The 14525-nt window shown below is 44.9% G+C and overlaps 1 protein-coding gene across 1 annotated transcript in view; it reads right to left on the reverse strand.

Moving 5' to 3' along the window:
* CACNA2D3 (calcium voltage-gated channel auxiliary subunit alpha2delta 3) overlaps positions 1-14525 on the reverse strand; it is a 987429-nt gene that overhangs the window by 221753 nt on the left and 751151 nt on the right. The window lies entirely within an intron of this gene.

A 14525-nucleotide genomic window follows, 5' to 3' on the forward strand; every position in this document is an offset into this window, starting at 1 on the left:
ACTCACCCTGCAAGTCTACCATTTTATCGACAGGACATTCATGTGTCTGGAGGTTCATGGGTCCTTTAATGTTGCTTGTTGGGGTGTTTATAATGTAGGAAAGTCTGCCCTCTACTGCAAGCTAAGGATAAGCAACCCCTTTACAAGTTCATCAGGCAAGGTTAACAGCCTACTGGCTGGTGGTGGTGGGGGGGATATTTATATTTTTGCTTTTGTCTCTAGATTGGTCCTCCTTGTTTGATTCAATTGATAAGACCCATAAGTGGGATGCATAGGCAGTCTAAGGGTTTTAAGATCTCAAACCACAGTTTATCATTTTGGACCCTGTTTGGCTACCATGGAGGCAGGTGCTGAAGGCACACCGGGCACAAAGGAGAACATCAGTGCAGGTATGATTCGTCCAACCAAGCAGGACAAAATAGCCCCCAGGGGACTGTAGGCAAGTGGGACGAAGGTGTGTGTGTGTGGGGGGGGGGGGGGGTAGCGGCAGATCTTGGGTTGCAGTGGAACCAAATGAGGCCAAGAGTTTTCTTGCAGCTCTTTACCTCAAAAACACCGGCTGCATTTCAGGATCTCTAAGGCAGGTTCTCTAAGGGGCAGTGGGCTCAGACCACCCCCCACCCAGTCAACCACCCTTCCACCCCCTTCTCTTAGGTTTCCAATTAACAGACGTTCACGGTCAGTTTTATGACATCAGATCCACTCCAGATGAAGAGGAAGGGAAGTGGTTCCCTCAGAAGCTGCTGTAAACGATAGCAGATTAGCAGTTGGATCCTGTTATGGAAAGTTACTGTGCACATGGAAACTCTGGTCGTCGAGAGCGCCAGGGCTGGGCTGTGCAGGGGGAACCGACCCGAGGTCAGCAGGAGTTGCTGGCATCTTGCAGTGAGGGGGTGGGGTGGGGGACGTGATGCCGAGACTCAAGATTGTTTCCCTGAGGAATCAGTCAGGATGGTCATTCTTGGATCTCTGTTACCTGTGCCAATGCCCCCCAAATCCCATTTTAGTGAGAAGCATTACTGAGAGCTTCAAGGCACCCTAGGAGTTCTTGCCTTTAAAGGCAGAACTTTCACCATTTCTTGGGCAGCCTAATGCTAGGTCTCAACTCTCTTTTTTGGGAGTAAGTTCTTTCTTTAGTCACTCAGTGTTACTTTATTCATTTATTCGATGTGTATTTATCAGACACTTATAAATGCAAGGCCTGCAGGATATAAAGTCAATTAAATAGTGCTTCACTCTTGCCCAAGGACTTGCATGCAGTTTATCACCCTTAATTTTCTCCTGTAATATGAATTAACTGCCCATCATCCATATGGGAAAATGGGCTTTAACAAGTTAAATAATGAATTAAATAACAGGTTAAATAAGTTCATATAGCTGGTACTAGGGAGGACACCATCACCCCACCACCTTCTGCCCACATTTCTCATCTCTAAACCTCATGCTATTTGAACCACTGATTAAGAAATATAACAAGACTCCAAGGTTCAAAGCGTCAAGCGTTCCTTCATCCTCAGAAAAGTACCCATGTGTTTTGTTAGAAACAACAAGATGGTTCTTCCACTTACAGGGCCTGTGACACTGGGTGGGGGATGAGGGGGTGGCCATCCATCTACTCCAACCTGACTTTTTCTCATTTCCAAAATGGGGAAAATAACAGCACTTCTATTGCAAAGAGAGGTTGAGAAGATTAAATAAGATACTGGACGTAAAATGGCAGGCACAGTCTCAGGCACAGAACAAATCCTTTATGTGCAGCTGATTCCAGAAAGTCATACAATTCTTGGGAACTCATTGTATAGAATTTCCTTGAAATGAAGGAGACCCAGTCACTGTTCTGCAAATCACAGGCAGGTAGGAGACATTTACTGAAGATGATGGTGTCAAACAATCACAACCACATGCCTTTTCCTGGCATGTATCTTACCAGTTGGGACTCAAGACTGTCCTGGCAGAAAAATTTATACTTGTGATACAGGAATCCAAGTCCTTTAACATGGTATGTGTCAATAATAAATTGGAAGGAAACATTTGATCTTTGATGATTCTTCAAGATCTTTCTCTTTTTTCATACCCACCCAAGATACATAGTGCATTGTACCAAAGGCATTCGGGAAACTTGGTGAGATTAGGGAGTAATGAAAAGTAAGATTCCCTACTGTACTGGTCTACGAGCCACCACATTCTAACAAGTCTGTATAATTTAATGTCATCAAAAGAAATGAAATGAGCAGAGACTAGGATACTCTGCCAAGAACTCCATTTTAGGGCTGCCCCTCCACAATGCCTACTTCAGCTAGGATGTGAAATGGGTGTGAAATCCATTGGGACATTACTGAGCTCCTTTAGAATACAAAGAGTAATGTAAGAGAGTGATTAATTTGGGTGGGAAAAGGAAAATTCATTGGGCTGCTGAACAACTAAAACAGGTAGAGGGCTATGAGCAAACTCTAGCATATTGACCTTAAATGCACCTTTATCTTTTTCCCCAGGAAGAAAGCATTTTAGAATGCTAGAGATTAGGGCTCCATTAGGAAGAAACACGTACGTGGTGGACACCTGTGCTGCGGACAGCCATCGCTCACTCCCTACATTCTCCAGGGTGAGCAGCCAGGTTTTGCTGTAGGGTACGCTTGCACCCTACCCTCAGAAAATGTAGTTGCAACCAAGGTAAGAGGAGTCCTGGCTCAGACGTGGTCATGTGGCCTGAGCACCTGAGGGAGGCGCACATAGCTCCAGGCCACTGTGATCATTTCAGGGCTGGGTTCACAGCCCATTCCAAGCCAAATGAATGGGCTTATCCAGAAAGAGGGCTCTCTTGCTCCTGGCATTGCTGAGGTGGGAGGATGTGAGCCTGGAGCTCTTGGTGACCATCTCTACCACAGCTTGGAGAGAAGCCTTCCCAAGAATGAAGCAAGTGCAGAGGAAGCACAGAAAAGATATGAAGAGAGAGAAGGATGTGTGCTTCTTTAAGCAGCTGTGCCTGAAACCAGAATGCCCTTGGATGTTTCATGTACTAATACATTCTCTCCATTCTGTCCCGCTTCCCCTTTTTAAACTTCTTTTTAAGCTGGCTTGAACTGGTTTTCAATCATAAGAATGCAACGGAGTTCCAATTTATACATATTTAAGGCTTTTATTTTTTTCTTTTTAAATGATGTGCTTTTAAAGTACTTTTTAAGTGAAATACTCACAAACTTTGGTACTTTAATGATTATTCAGGAACATACAACTTGCAAAACACCTCCCTGCTAACCAAAATACACTATTGTGTTTGAGCACAGCTGAACTTCTCTAGCTGCTTTCCCCAAGAGGACATGTGTAAGGCCACAGAGAGAGAGAGAGTGACAGGAAAAGAACTAAACGCTCAGAGCTCTGATTTGCAGGCCCTGTCTTCCTTCTCCCATGCAATTTTATCCCGGGACAAATCCCAGGTTGCTCAGCTACCCAACTCCCTCTTCTGCTTGAGGCTCTAGTTACTGGGCCCAGGCATTGTATTTGGCATTTGTTAGTGTATCTATAATCTGTAACTTCCTTTGAAAATGTGATTAACGAATTGCAAACGGTTTCCAAAGGTTTATAAACAGATACTTTGAGAGCCACAGGTAGGTTTGTAGTTTTTGGTGCCTGTTTTATGAAAAAAATATGTGGGGGAGAATTTAATAAGGAAAGATATTCTGTGCTATGAAATACTTTGAGGTGGAGTTTCAAATAAAGGCCAGATGTGGTGAGCACACAAACAGGCCTGTGGCCTAGGAGGATGGGACAAGAAGGGAACCCATCTGAGGAGCAAGCCGGACGGTCCAGGGGCATGCCTTAAGTGCCAGAACATGTCCTGCAGAATTTAATTGTCTAGATATGAGTACCCTTCCACGTTGCTCGCAGACTGGCTTTGGAAGCATAACCGGCTGGGCTAAGGCAATGGCCATGAGCAAACAAAGAAACAAAAACAACTTTGCTTTTCCTATGTTCTTTTGGAAAGGGCCAGAAGAAATCAGCTACACATATCTATGCATCCACTGTTTAATAAATACTGTGCATGCTAATAATTGATAGACTGTACATGCTGTTCCATGCTGCCAACAGGAAGGAAGGAGATGGGGGCGGGAGGCCCACATTGGAGAGGAAGAAACCTTGCCCAAAGCTAATGCCATCTGGAAGAGGGACACGTCCAAGGGCAGAGAGCCAGCTATTGTCTGGGCAGATGTTTCTCTCCCAAGGCAGCCATGGTCTTCAGCTGGTGATCACCTTCTGCTCTCAGAGGTGAAGGGACCATTCTAGGAGGAGGGAAAGAGGGGTGTCCTCTCTCCGCCAGAAACAAGACAGCAGGGCCTAATAGTCTCTGGACACTTCATTCCTTCCCTCATTCATCACCCATCAGTGCATTCCTTTGTTCAGTTATCTGTTCACCCTAGAATCCAAGAATATCATTGGAAACCTAATATTTATCAGGCTATGATCCAGGTTCAGGAAAGCACATGAAGCTGAGAAAGCCATCTTGAGCAGGTTAATCTCCTGTCCTCAAGGAGCTGATGACATCCCACCACCAGTGAATTTGCCTACATGAAGGGAAGCTGTTTAGGAGGGTGTTAAGAACTGGAGTCCTGGAGGCAGATTTGGATTCTGACTGGGTCTCTGCCTACATGGTGTGTGCTCCAGGAGAGGTGTGCACTTCTCTGAGCCCCACTGTCCTCATCTGGAGGATGGAGGTGACGGCACTGAGCTCACAGGGCCATGGCGAGAAACAAATGGGCATGCTAACAGTTGAGAACAGAGCTTGGTGTATCATTTATCCTAACAAATATCATTTGTCCTAACAAATATGTCTTGAAAAAATGCACACTTGGCATTACTAATTACTAATTGCTATTGTCACTTCCCTAAGGGACATGGCAGCCCCCTGCCTCACAGAGCCTCAGGGAGTAAGCTCAAGGAATAAAATGGTTCTTAACAGTATTGTTGTTTAGTAATAAGCCTATTCCTTCAAGGATGTGGTTGAACTTTAAGCTTGGTTAAACCTTCTCAGTGGTCAGGCAAAGGGTCGCAAACAAGGATGTGCCTCTGTATGCAGGGGGCAAGGTGGGCCTGTGGCAGGGTGGTGGGCGCTTGCCCAAGAATTTGACAGTTTGATTCCGTCCTGCAAAGTGCACATCAAGGTTCCCGACTGTGACAGTGTGTACTGCCTCAGAGAAGGTGCCCTGGAGAGGGAGCCCCGCAGCCTCCATATTTCCCCTGTGGATCATGGCAGGTGCCACACCCTAAATGGGCTGAATAGCTGTTGTTTTCTCAATTTTTTTTTCTGATTACCAATGTCACATTTGCTTATTGTAGAAACCTTGGGATATAATGAAAAGTGTAAAAATGAAAAGAAAATGATCCACACCACAATGCAGAGATCCACACCTGACATTCCCATTAGCTTCTCAAAGGGTAAGCATTTTTAAACAGTTAGTATATTCAGTTTCCAAAGTTCAATTTTTCTCCAACAAGGAATTTATAAAATGTAGCAGCCGATCTGTTCTGCTTTTCAAGTGACTGCCTTCAGCTAAAAAAAAAAAAAAAAAAAAAGCAGCTATTTTCTGCTGACCAGCTTCTCTTTTACCTCCTATCATACTTCTTGAAGAGTGACTACTTCCTGTGCCATGTACTGTGTTAAGTTCTAGGCATGTCTCATTTGATTCTCCCAACTCAATTTCACAGGTGGGGACATGCAGAGCTCGGGGTGGGGGTGGGGGGCAGGTCCCTTGGTGACATGGCTAGTAAGCTGGAGAACTGAGATTCAAACCCATGTCTGACTCATTTCTGAGACTTGGTCCCTTAGTTGGGATGGAGATACCGACGGCATTGCAGAGGGTGGGGACACTGATGGCTGCAGAGCCACGTCGGAGTCAAATCCCACCAGCTGGTCACACTCTGTTAACAGTGACTCACATGGGTGGCCCCAGGACTGGCTGAGACTGCAGGAATGAGTTGAACAAGAGCTACTATATTCTAGTGCCTGCCATGTGCTAAGCACCCTGCCACATGCTCAATACGTGCATCTTATTCAATTAACCGACTCAGGACCTCAGAGAAAACTTGTAGTGCCTGATAACATGTTAGCTAGGATTTCTACCCAAATTGTGCTGGCCCCTTTGGTTATGTGCCACACAATAGCTCAGACTGCTCTAGATAAGATGCGTGACCTGATGAAACAGAAGACATGACGCTGAGAGAAATTCCAATGAGACTGGATTAGGAGATGAACTCCTACGTGCTCAGGGAAAGATGAGAAGCCCAGATACACCAGAGGGAAACAGGGCCATGAGGGTGTGTCAGAACCCGGCGGGAAGGTGGGAGAGAGGCGGCGGGGCATGTCCGGACAACCAGCCTTTTCCTTTCTCTAAAACGTACCGTGCTTGCATTAATTAATGTTTTTAAGTGTCTCAAAGATGAAAAGTTCCACGCACTCTCTTAGCATTATTACAGAATCCTTTTGATCGCTGCAAAACTAAAACACCTTTGGTATTTTCTTAAAAAACAACAATTAAGCCGTTGCTTTGAAAACCCGAATGACCTTTATCTTAATCAGTGCCCTGCGAGAGGAGGGCCTGGCTGAGGAGCCGAGCCAGACGCGGTGTGTGCAGGGACGAGGCCAGCCACCTGGACTTGCTGTCGTTTTGTAAGTCACACGTGGTTTACTGCACCGGGGCTGGATTTAAATGCCCGTTTTCAAAAACGCAGTCTGTCTTGCTGTAGCAAGCTAGTCATAAGAATGATGCTCGACCTGACTGATTGGGGCAGAAGGAATCTTTTGAACTAGGAAAGGGACCGGGAATGGAACTCATAGAGAAGCGTGTCAACTCCAGGCCTGCTGACTTTGGAAGCAGCGGGATGCTGAGACAGGATGGCCAGCCGGCCACGGAAGGAAGGAAGGACAAGGCACTCGGATGCTACAGACAACATGAAGATACCTGGGGGTCATCTGCTCTGATAATGAGAATGCTTCAAGAGGAAAACCTCTCTCAAGTTTTCTAGAGAAAAAGTTAAATGACTGACAGCCTTCAGGATGAATTTTCAAGTTTAAAATAGAGTGGCCCTGTGTTTGCTGAGCACAGATGTGTGCTGTATTCCAAAGCTGGTTTCACGTAAAGATTTCAGATTCCTAATGGCACAATGTCTGGGGTAAAAAGAGGCCCTCTATAATCTGACAGTTTGTCTGTGATGCTCAGCAAGTAATACTTTTTTTTTAACTTAAAAAACTTTTTTTGGCATTATCCCTGTGAGCAGTTGACTATATCAGAAGACTCTTGGGGATGTGGAACCCATCAGAACATTTTGAATATAGGATACAATTGGGCATTGAAGATGAATTTCAGTTTTGAAACTGCAAAGAGAGTGAATTTCCTTACTCAAATGAAGTCAGAAAATAATACCAACCAGTGCTGTAGTAAAACGTGTGAGCCTTCAACACTGCTATTGCGAACTGTTCTCTGTAGACCGAGTTCTCTGTGTTGCTGGATTTTCTCCTGCGATCAGTAATAGGGGCTCATCCACTCCTCCCCAGTGATGTCCCTAACGCCCCTCTCCAGTGCTGTCCCTGGCAACAGGACTCTAAGAAGACGGGCTCAGCAGGCAGCGATGGCAGTCAGAACAGAGTTCTCTCAGGTTCAAATTCATGCTAAATTACACGAGAGGCAGGGAGCTGGCCAGGAATTGCATGTGAAGTGCATAGGGAGTTGAAGAAAACAGGGAAAGGAAACCTTTCTTACAAGTCCACAGCCATTACCTTTGTTTGAGTCTGGTTTATGCCTGTAATGGAATCAACCCAGTTGTGACTCCTGAGCCTCCATCTCACACACACATACACACATACAAACACACACACACACAGGCACGTGTGTGTGTTTAAATTTAGGGAGATGTTTGGTATGACAGCTTCATTTGGCTTAGTTGTCTGTTAAAATTGTCAAAGACACTTGAGAAGGAAGAGATGGCCTCAAGGGATCACCTCTGTCCCACCTCTTCCATGAAGGTGCCCCTGATCCTTCCATCTAGAGTCTCTTTCCCCTCCTGGCTGGGGTGGTTGTTGTTCGGAAGCACGCTGACAAGTCCATGCTCTACAGCACAAGTACATGTGTGGCCATCTGGTCCTTCTGTGAGCTCTCTGCCCCAGCCACACCCTGGCCACCAAGCTGAGCAGGCTTGCACACTTCATCAGTCCATCTCGTCCCTGAACTGTGACATGCCAATGCATTTTATTTCATTTTTTTTCAATTGTGTTTCATGCTTCTTGATTACAGTGATAAACCTTTTAAAAATGTCTCTGGAAATATATGCTGGTCTGAATAAGCCAAAAAGACATCTGATATGATTCATGACACACAGGAAAACCAAAGGTCCCCCGCAAGGCTGACCTAATTCTCTGGGTATTACATGCTTCTGTGCTCATGGGAATGTGGGCAAGGGCTGGAACTGGTGAACAGAGTCAGAAAAAGAGGCCAGTGGGTCAGGCCAAGCAACCAGGGCCCATCAAGTCACTGCAGCCCATTGCTTCTACCTTCTAAGTGTCCCTTGAAATTGCATCACATACCTCTATTCCTCATGCCATCTCATCCCCCTTGATGACAGAAAGTGCCTCCTAAGCAGCCTCCCTGCCAGGAGTCTACTCCACTCCAGTCCACCTCCAGGTTTCAAACAGAATGATTATTCTAAAATAAAATCAGATCATATCGCTGTTTGGCATTGAAGGCCTGGGGCTCCTCATGCTCCGGAGGAAAATGCCTGACTTTCTAAACACTGCAGTACCCCACCTCTCCACCTCTGCCTGCTGCCCTGGCCTCTCACCACCCTCTGCCTCCTCCTGTATTTCCCGGCTACAGTAAGCTAACTGCTGAAAGTGCCACCACTGCTCTTGCTTTTAGGCCTCTGCACACACCAATCCATCTTCCCCAAATGCATTTTGCCCCAACTCAGGAGTCAAGTGTCCAGTTCCCACTACCCTTTGGGACATGGCTGAGACACCACCTGGGCAGGCTGTCCTGTCCTGTGCAGGTTGGGTCAGGTCAGGTCAGTGTCAGATTTTGTCCCTCTCATATTTTTCTCAGCCTCCTGAAGTGACCCCACCCAGCACACATCACACTATTCTGGAAATTAATCACTTCCCTGTCTCTGCCCCCCAGTAGGTTCTAAGCATCTTTGGGAAAGAGGCATTCTTGGTTATCTTCAAACATGTGGTGCTGAGGACAGTGCCTGGCAAAGGTTAGGTTCCTCATGAATATTTGATGAATGAATAAACAGAATGAATGAATAAATTAGTTTGTGCATTCACTTAACCAGCACAAGTATACCATTTATGATACACCGAGCTTATTCCAGGTACTTTGTGAATATCTCATTTGATCTTTAAAACAAGCCTATGCAGTTGGCATTACTTTTGTCCTCATTCCTCAATGAAGGAAACTGAAGCCAGGGAGGGTGAGTAACATTTGCAAGGTCACACAGCTGATGAGGCAGTGCTGAGGTTTGACCCCAGCCACAGAGACTGCTCTAGAGCTCCGTGGCCTTCTGGTCTTGGAGCTGAGACCACAGACTGGTGTGTCTGCCCAGTACCCCATTGTTGGGTACATAGAGGGAGAGGAGGAGAGATGACTGGGGGAGTCCCTAGAATTCCACAGCTGAGCAGGGCTGAGTTTGAACCTGTAACTCTTTAAGGAATCTTTCGATTAAAAATATAGGAACGGGCGGGCCGCGGTGGCTCAGCGGGCAAAGTGCTTGCCTGCTATGCCGGAGGACCTCGGTTCGATTCCCGGCCCCAGCCCATGTAACAAAAACGGAGAAACAAAAATACAATAAAACAAGAAAATGTTTAAAAGATGTTTCCCTTTCTTCCTCCTTTCCTTCCTTCTATCCTTCCTTCCTTCTCTCTGTCTTTCCTTTAAAAAAAAAAAAAAAAAAAAAAAAAATATAGGAACGTAATGGTTATATTTGCATTTGAGCCTGGGCTTTAAGTCCATCCATGGGAATCCAAACCATGTTAAAATCAAATCTGCTGCAATACCAGAATTCAGATGAATGCTTTTAACCCCTCCCAGTCACTCAAAAGACCTCTTCCTTGAGTACAACTAAAAAGTCAGGGAGGAGCCTTTTGGGACAATCAAGCATTAGAGGAGTGAGAACATTTTAATTGATTCTAATACCCAGGATACATCTGGGAAATCCTACATATCTTCACCACCTGTCAGTTTCTGAATGTTCTGGTTGGACCCTTGGTCTGAATTCTCTCTTCTTTTATGTGTTTATCCTTACCATCCCCAAGAAGTTAAGCTTAGCTCATTGGACAATACTTGCTGCCTGGGTACACTTCTGCCAACCCAGGTCACCACCTCAATTTAAATCCAACTTGAGCATTCCTTAGCAGGGGAGGGGGATCCTTGGGTTCCACTTTAATTTGGGCTAAATGTGTATGTGCGTGCATGTGCATGCTTGCTTCTAGCTGGTGATCTGGAGTTATCTTTTGCACAGTTTGGCTTCAGCTCTGCCTGGGGTCAACTGAGTGCCTTGCTCTGTTGGCTTCAGTTTTTTAGCCATTGGGTCCAAATAAAAGAAGCCATCATGGCTTTGGTAAATGTCCCCTTGACTTGCCCTTTAAGAGACTCCCACTCAATCAAGGAGAGACAGGCAGTGAAAAAATTTAATTATTACTTGAACCCAGAGTCTCCTGGGTTGGAGCTGGCTGGTTAGTCTATCATTTGAAATTTCTGGCTCTGGCTAGGTGACACACAGAAGTGGCCAATCCCTGAAATCTCCAGCTATGACCCAAAGAAGTGCTACTAGGTACCATACTATCATGCACCTGAGAGGTATGTCCAGAAATATACATGCCTGTCCCATGATTACAAAAGCTGAGCAAAGAGCATTGCACTCCCCAATGAAGCCCAAACAAAGTGGTGCAATGGGGGCTGAATTATTGCACCCAAAAGTCCATGGTCTCAACATTTTTATTTGCATTCTTTGGGTCTTATCATTTAGGATTATGCAAAAATGACAGCTGCTTATAATTATTTGGAGGTTTGAGCTGCAATAATTAAAAACATCTGCCTTTATCTTAACGCTACCAGACTTAACCCCATGAGGTTGGGTCTACTGAATTTCAAAGAGGGAAGCAAGAAATAAAAGAAAACTCCACACATTACTAACAAATTTCTAGTGATTCATTTAAATGGATAACCAGTTATTCCAACAGCCTTCAAACCTTTAATTATCTTTTAAATGTATATAATTTGCGCCTGCTAATTAGATAGCAGTTTAATGCTAGCAGGATTCAGATGCACTGTCTTTCTAAAATGTAAACTCCAAGAGGAATTATCATTGGCATTCAAATGATTGAATTCTTCACTTATTCCAATGAGTGTGGGCATTTACACTGTTGGAATAATCTGAATATTCTGCTGTCAGCTCCAGCTGTAGAGTTTTACATGCGTCCTCTCAATGGAGTGAGGGTGAGGCTAGGTTATCTCCCTGTCCAAGTCCAACTCCCTGGAGAGAAACAAGATGGGCTCCTCTGGGAAGCCTAAAACCACATAAGCAGGTCAATCAGGAGGTCTCCTCTAAGATTTGGATAGCTCTAGTTTTGTTTTATAAGGAGGAACCAACTTCCCTGGAATTTACAGTTATGAAAGCTTTAATGCTCGCTTCTCAGGCTTTCTCTGTTCTACTCTGTCTGCTATTGTCTGGGCAGTTAACATTTTAATTAATAACTCCCTCCCCCCAATAGGCAGGCAGCTACAGATGGAGAAGGGGAGTGTTTCACTCTGCCTTGAGGTTCCACTTCCTGTGTATTCCTACCCCCGTTGAGATGGTCCTTTAAATTATATAAAGATGTGCATCATATGGAGAAAAGCAATTGATCAATTAGATGACATTCAGCGATGATAGAAGCCAGCGCTCACATCTCAGCCTCACAATACCGCCAGGGTTTGCATTCCTGAGCTGGGACTAGTAGCTAGCAGCTGAGACTCATTTCCCCCAGGAGGGGAAGGAGGTGCAAACAAATCTATAGGAATTTTTAAGAGATCATTATTCAACACATTGTATGTAATTACATTTTGATGAGCTTTTTATTGCTAATTCATCATCCAAGATGGGGTACTCTAGATACGAAATTAATCTAGTAAACCAAAGGTCAGAGTGTGTCCAGTGAAAAGAAAAGCTTTTTCTTTCCCAGATGCTCTTGCCAAACAATAAAGCAGCAGAGAATCCTACCCCTAAACTAAATTTTCTTAAACAGCCTATTCTTGATTATTAACAGGATAATGCCTGCCCACGCTCCCCGTTCTGCTAAGCACAATTGTGGATACTCCAAGCAGGCTAGAGTAAAGGGGATACATGAAATAGAATGGAAAGGCTGTCTGATTCCATCGTGTTGATGCAAAGGTCTATATAGATGCACAGGAAACTGTATTTGAAGCTATGGCCTAGAGCAAATAAATTTTTGCAGAGAAATTACCCACATTCTGGTGTCTTGTTTTGAATCTCTCAGAATTCTGAGGCTAAGATTCATTAAAATGCAGTGGGTTTAATTTTTTGCTTTTTTGTGTTTTTTTTTTTTTTTTTTTGGCGGGGGGAGGGTGCTCCCTGGAAATACCTGAAGGTAAATGGAACACAGTGTTTGGACAAGGGAAGGTAGCCACCACAGGACACATTATGAGGCATGTTACCACTGTGGGCAACTGGAGCTTAATCCCACTGGGGGACACAGGCAGCGTGTGCAGAACACATACTTCAGAGAAAACCTTTACAAGAGGGCTCACCAGTCCCTGGTGGAGGGATGCTGCTTCCTTGGCAACATCAGCCTGCAGCATGCTTGGGGAAGCCAGCAATGCTGGAAGCTGCAGGTTGGATCTGGCATGTGCAGAAAGAATAAGGGCTTAGGGGCCATGGGCAAGGCATCAATTACAACTACTTCGCTAAGTAAGTTTCCCAATAAGAATTTGTCAATAAAACCTCAGATCAGACATCCTCTCCTTTGGAAGTTTGTCCTAAATATCCTGATGGATTCCAGTACATGACATACTGACCACCTCCATGCCTCAGGATCTTTGCACATACTGTTCCCTCAGCCTGGCCTATTCTCCACATTATTGGCACAGCGATTTCTTTCTCACCCTTCATGTTTCAGCCTAAAATGACATCTGCAAGAAGGGCTCTCTCCCTGACCAGCCAACTAAGGTAGGTGCCTCTCCCTATTTTTTTTTTTTTTTTGGTTGTTGTTGTTTTGTTTTCTCTAGCCCTTGTTTCCTTCAAAGAGCTTATCCAAGATATGCATGCTTTTAAAATGTAATTTGTATATTTATGAAGTTTTAGAAACCTTATCTTCCCTATTGGACTGTAAACATCAAAGAAAGGGAGGGGCAGATTACGTCTGTTTTATTTTATCACTAGATTTCCAGTACCTAATAGAGTGCCTGGCACATGACAGGTGTTCACTAATAGAGGCTAGCTGAAGGAAAGGAAGGGAGGGAGGAAGGTAGAGAAGAAAGGAAGGATGGAGGAAGCAGGGAGGGGAGGGAGAGTCAGAGAGTTTCTCCAGCCACACACAAATATAAATGAGCCCTTACTCATCCAGGTATCTGGAGGGCCTCTTGCTGCTTTCAATTATGTTGGTCACAAACTTCGATCTCAAGCTTATAGGCTGACAGCCACCCCTTTGCAGCCTTACCCCGGCCAGGCCACCCAGCACAGCTAGACATCAAGTCCTTTATAAATCCTAATCCTTGTCAGCACTCTCACCCTAGTGCTTAATAACATACTGTTCTGTTGTTGGCTTTGTTTCCTAAATCTGGGTCTTGTCTCTCCATTTATTTATCATTGCACCTCCCTTGCCAGATACCTCGCCAGCCCTGGAGATACAAGGGTGAACAAAATACAATCTAATTCATATCTTCAGGTTGCTTGCAGTGCAGTGAGAGGGCCGATGTGTCAAGATATTTATGCAGTATAGCACCCAAACTCAAAGGCCTGTGCAAGAAGCCTGGTGGAAAGAGGAGAGAGCCATGCTGGGTGTTGAGGGGGGGAGAGGGGAGAGGGAGAAAGTTTTGCAGAAGAGCAGTGGGGGTAGGGAGGAATGGAGGGAGCTGTGAGCTCTATGAGAGCAGGGGCCACAGTCACCGGCAGCAGTGGGGCCCACACTCAGGAATTTCATAGCTGTGTCTGCCATGTAGCAAATACCAATCCTGCATCACTTGAGCAAAAGTGAAATTTATCAGGAGGGTATATATAATCTCTCCTTTCTCTTTAAATGGGAGATAAACAAATGAATATGAATAAATGAATGAATATGGGAGCTGATAGATCCTCTCTCTCTCTTTCCTTTCCATTTGTCTCCTTTTCTCCCTGCCTCTTTCTCTCCCTCCCTCCCATCCCCTTTCTCTTTCCTTTCTTCCTTCCCTTCATTTCCTTTCCATTCTTTCTTTCCTTCCATTCTCCCTTCTTTCCTTTCTTCTTTCTCTCAATCCTTCTTGGAAAAGTAAACACTTAAGAAAAAA

This window comes from Tamandua tetradactyla, chromosome 15 (genome assembly GCF_023851605.1).
Source record: "Tamandua tetradactyla isolate mTamTet1 chromosome 15, mTamTet1.pri, whole genome shotgun sequence".
Taxonomy (NCBI): Eukaryota; Metazoa; Chordata; class Mammalia; order Pilosa; family Myrmecophagidae; genus Tamandua; species Tamandua tetradactyla.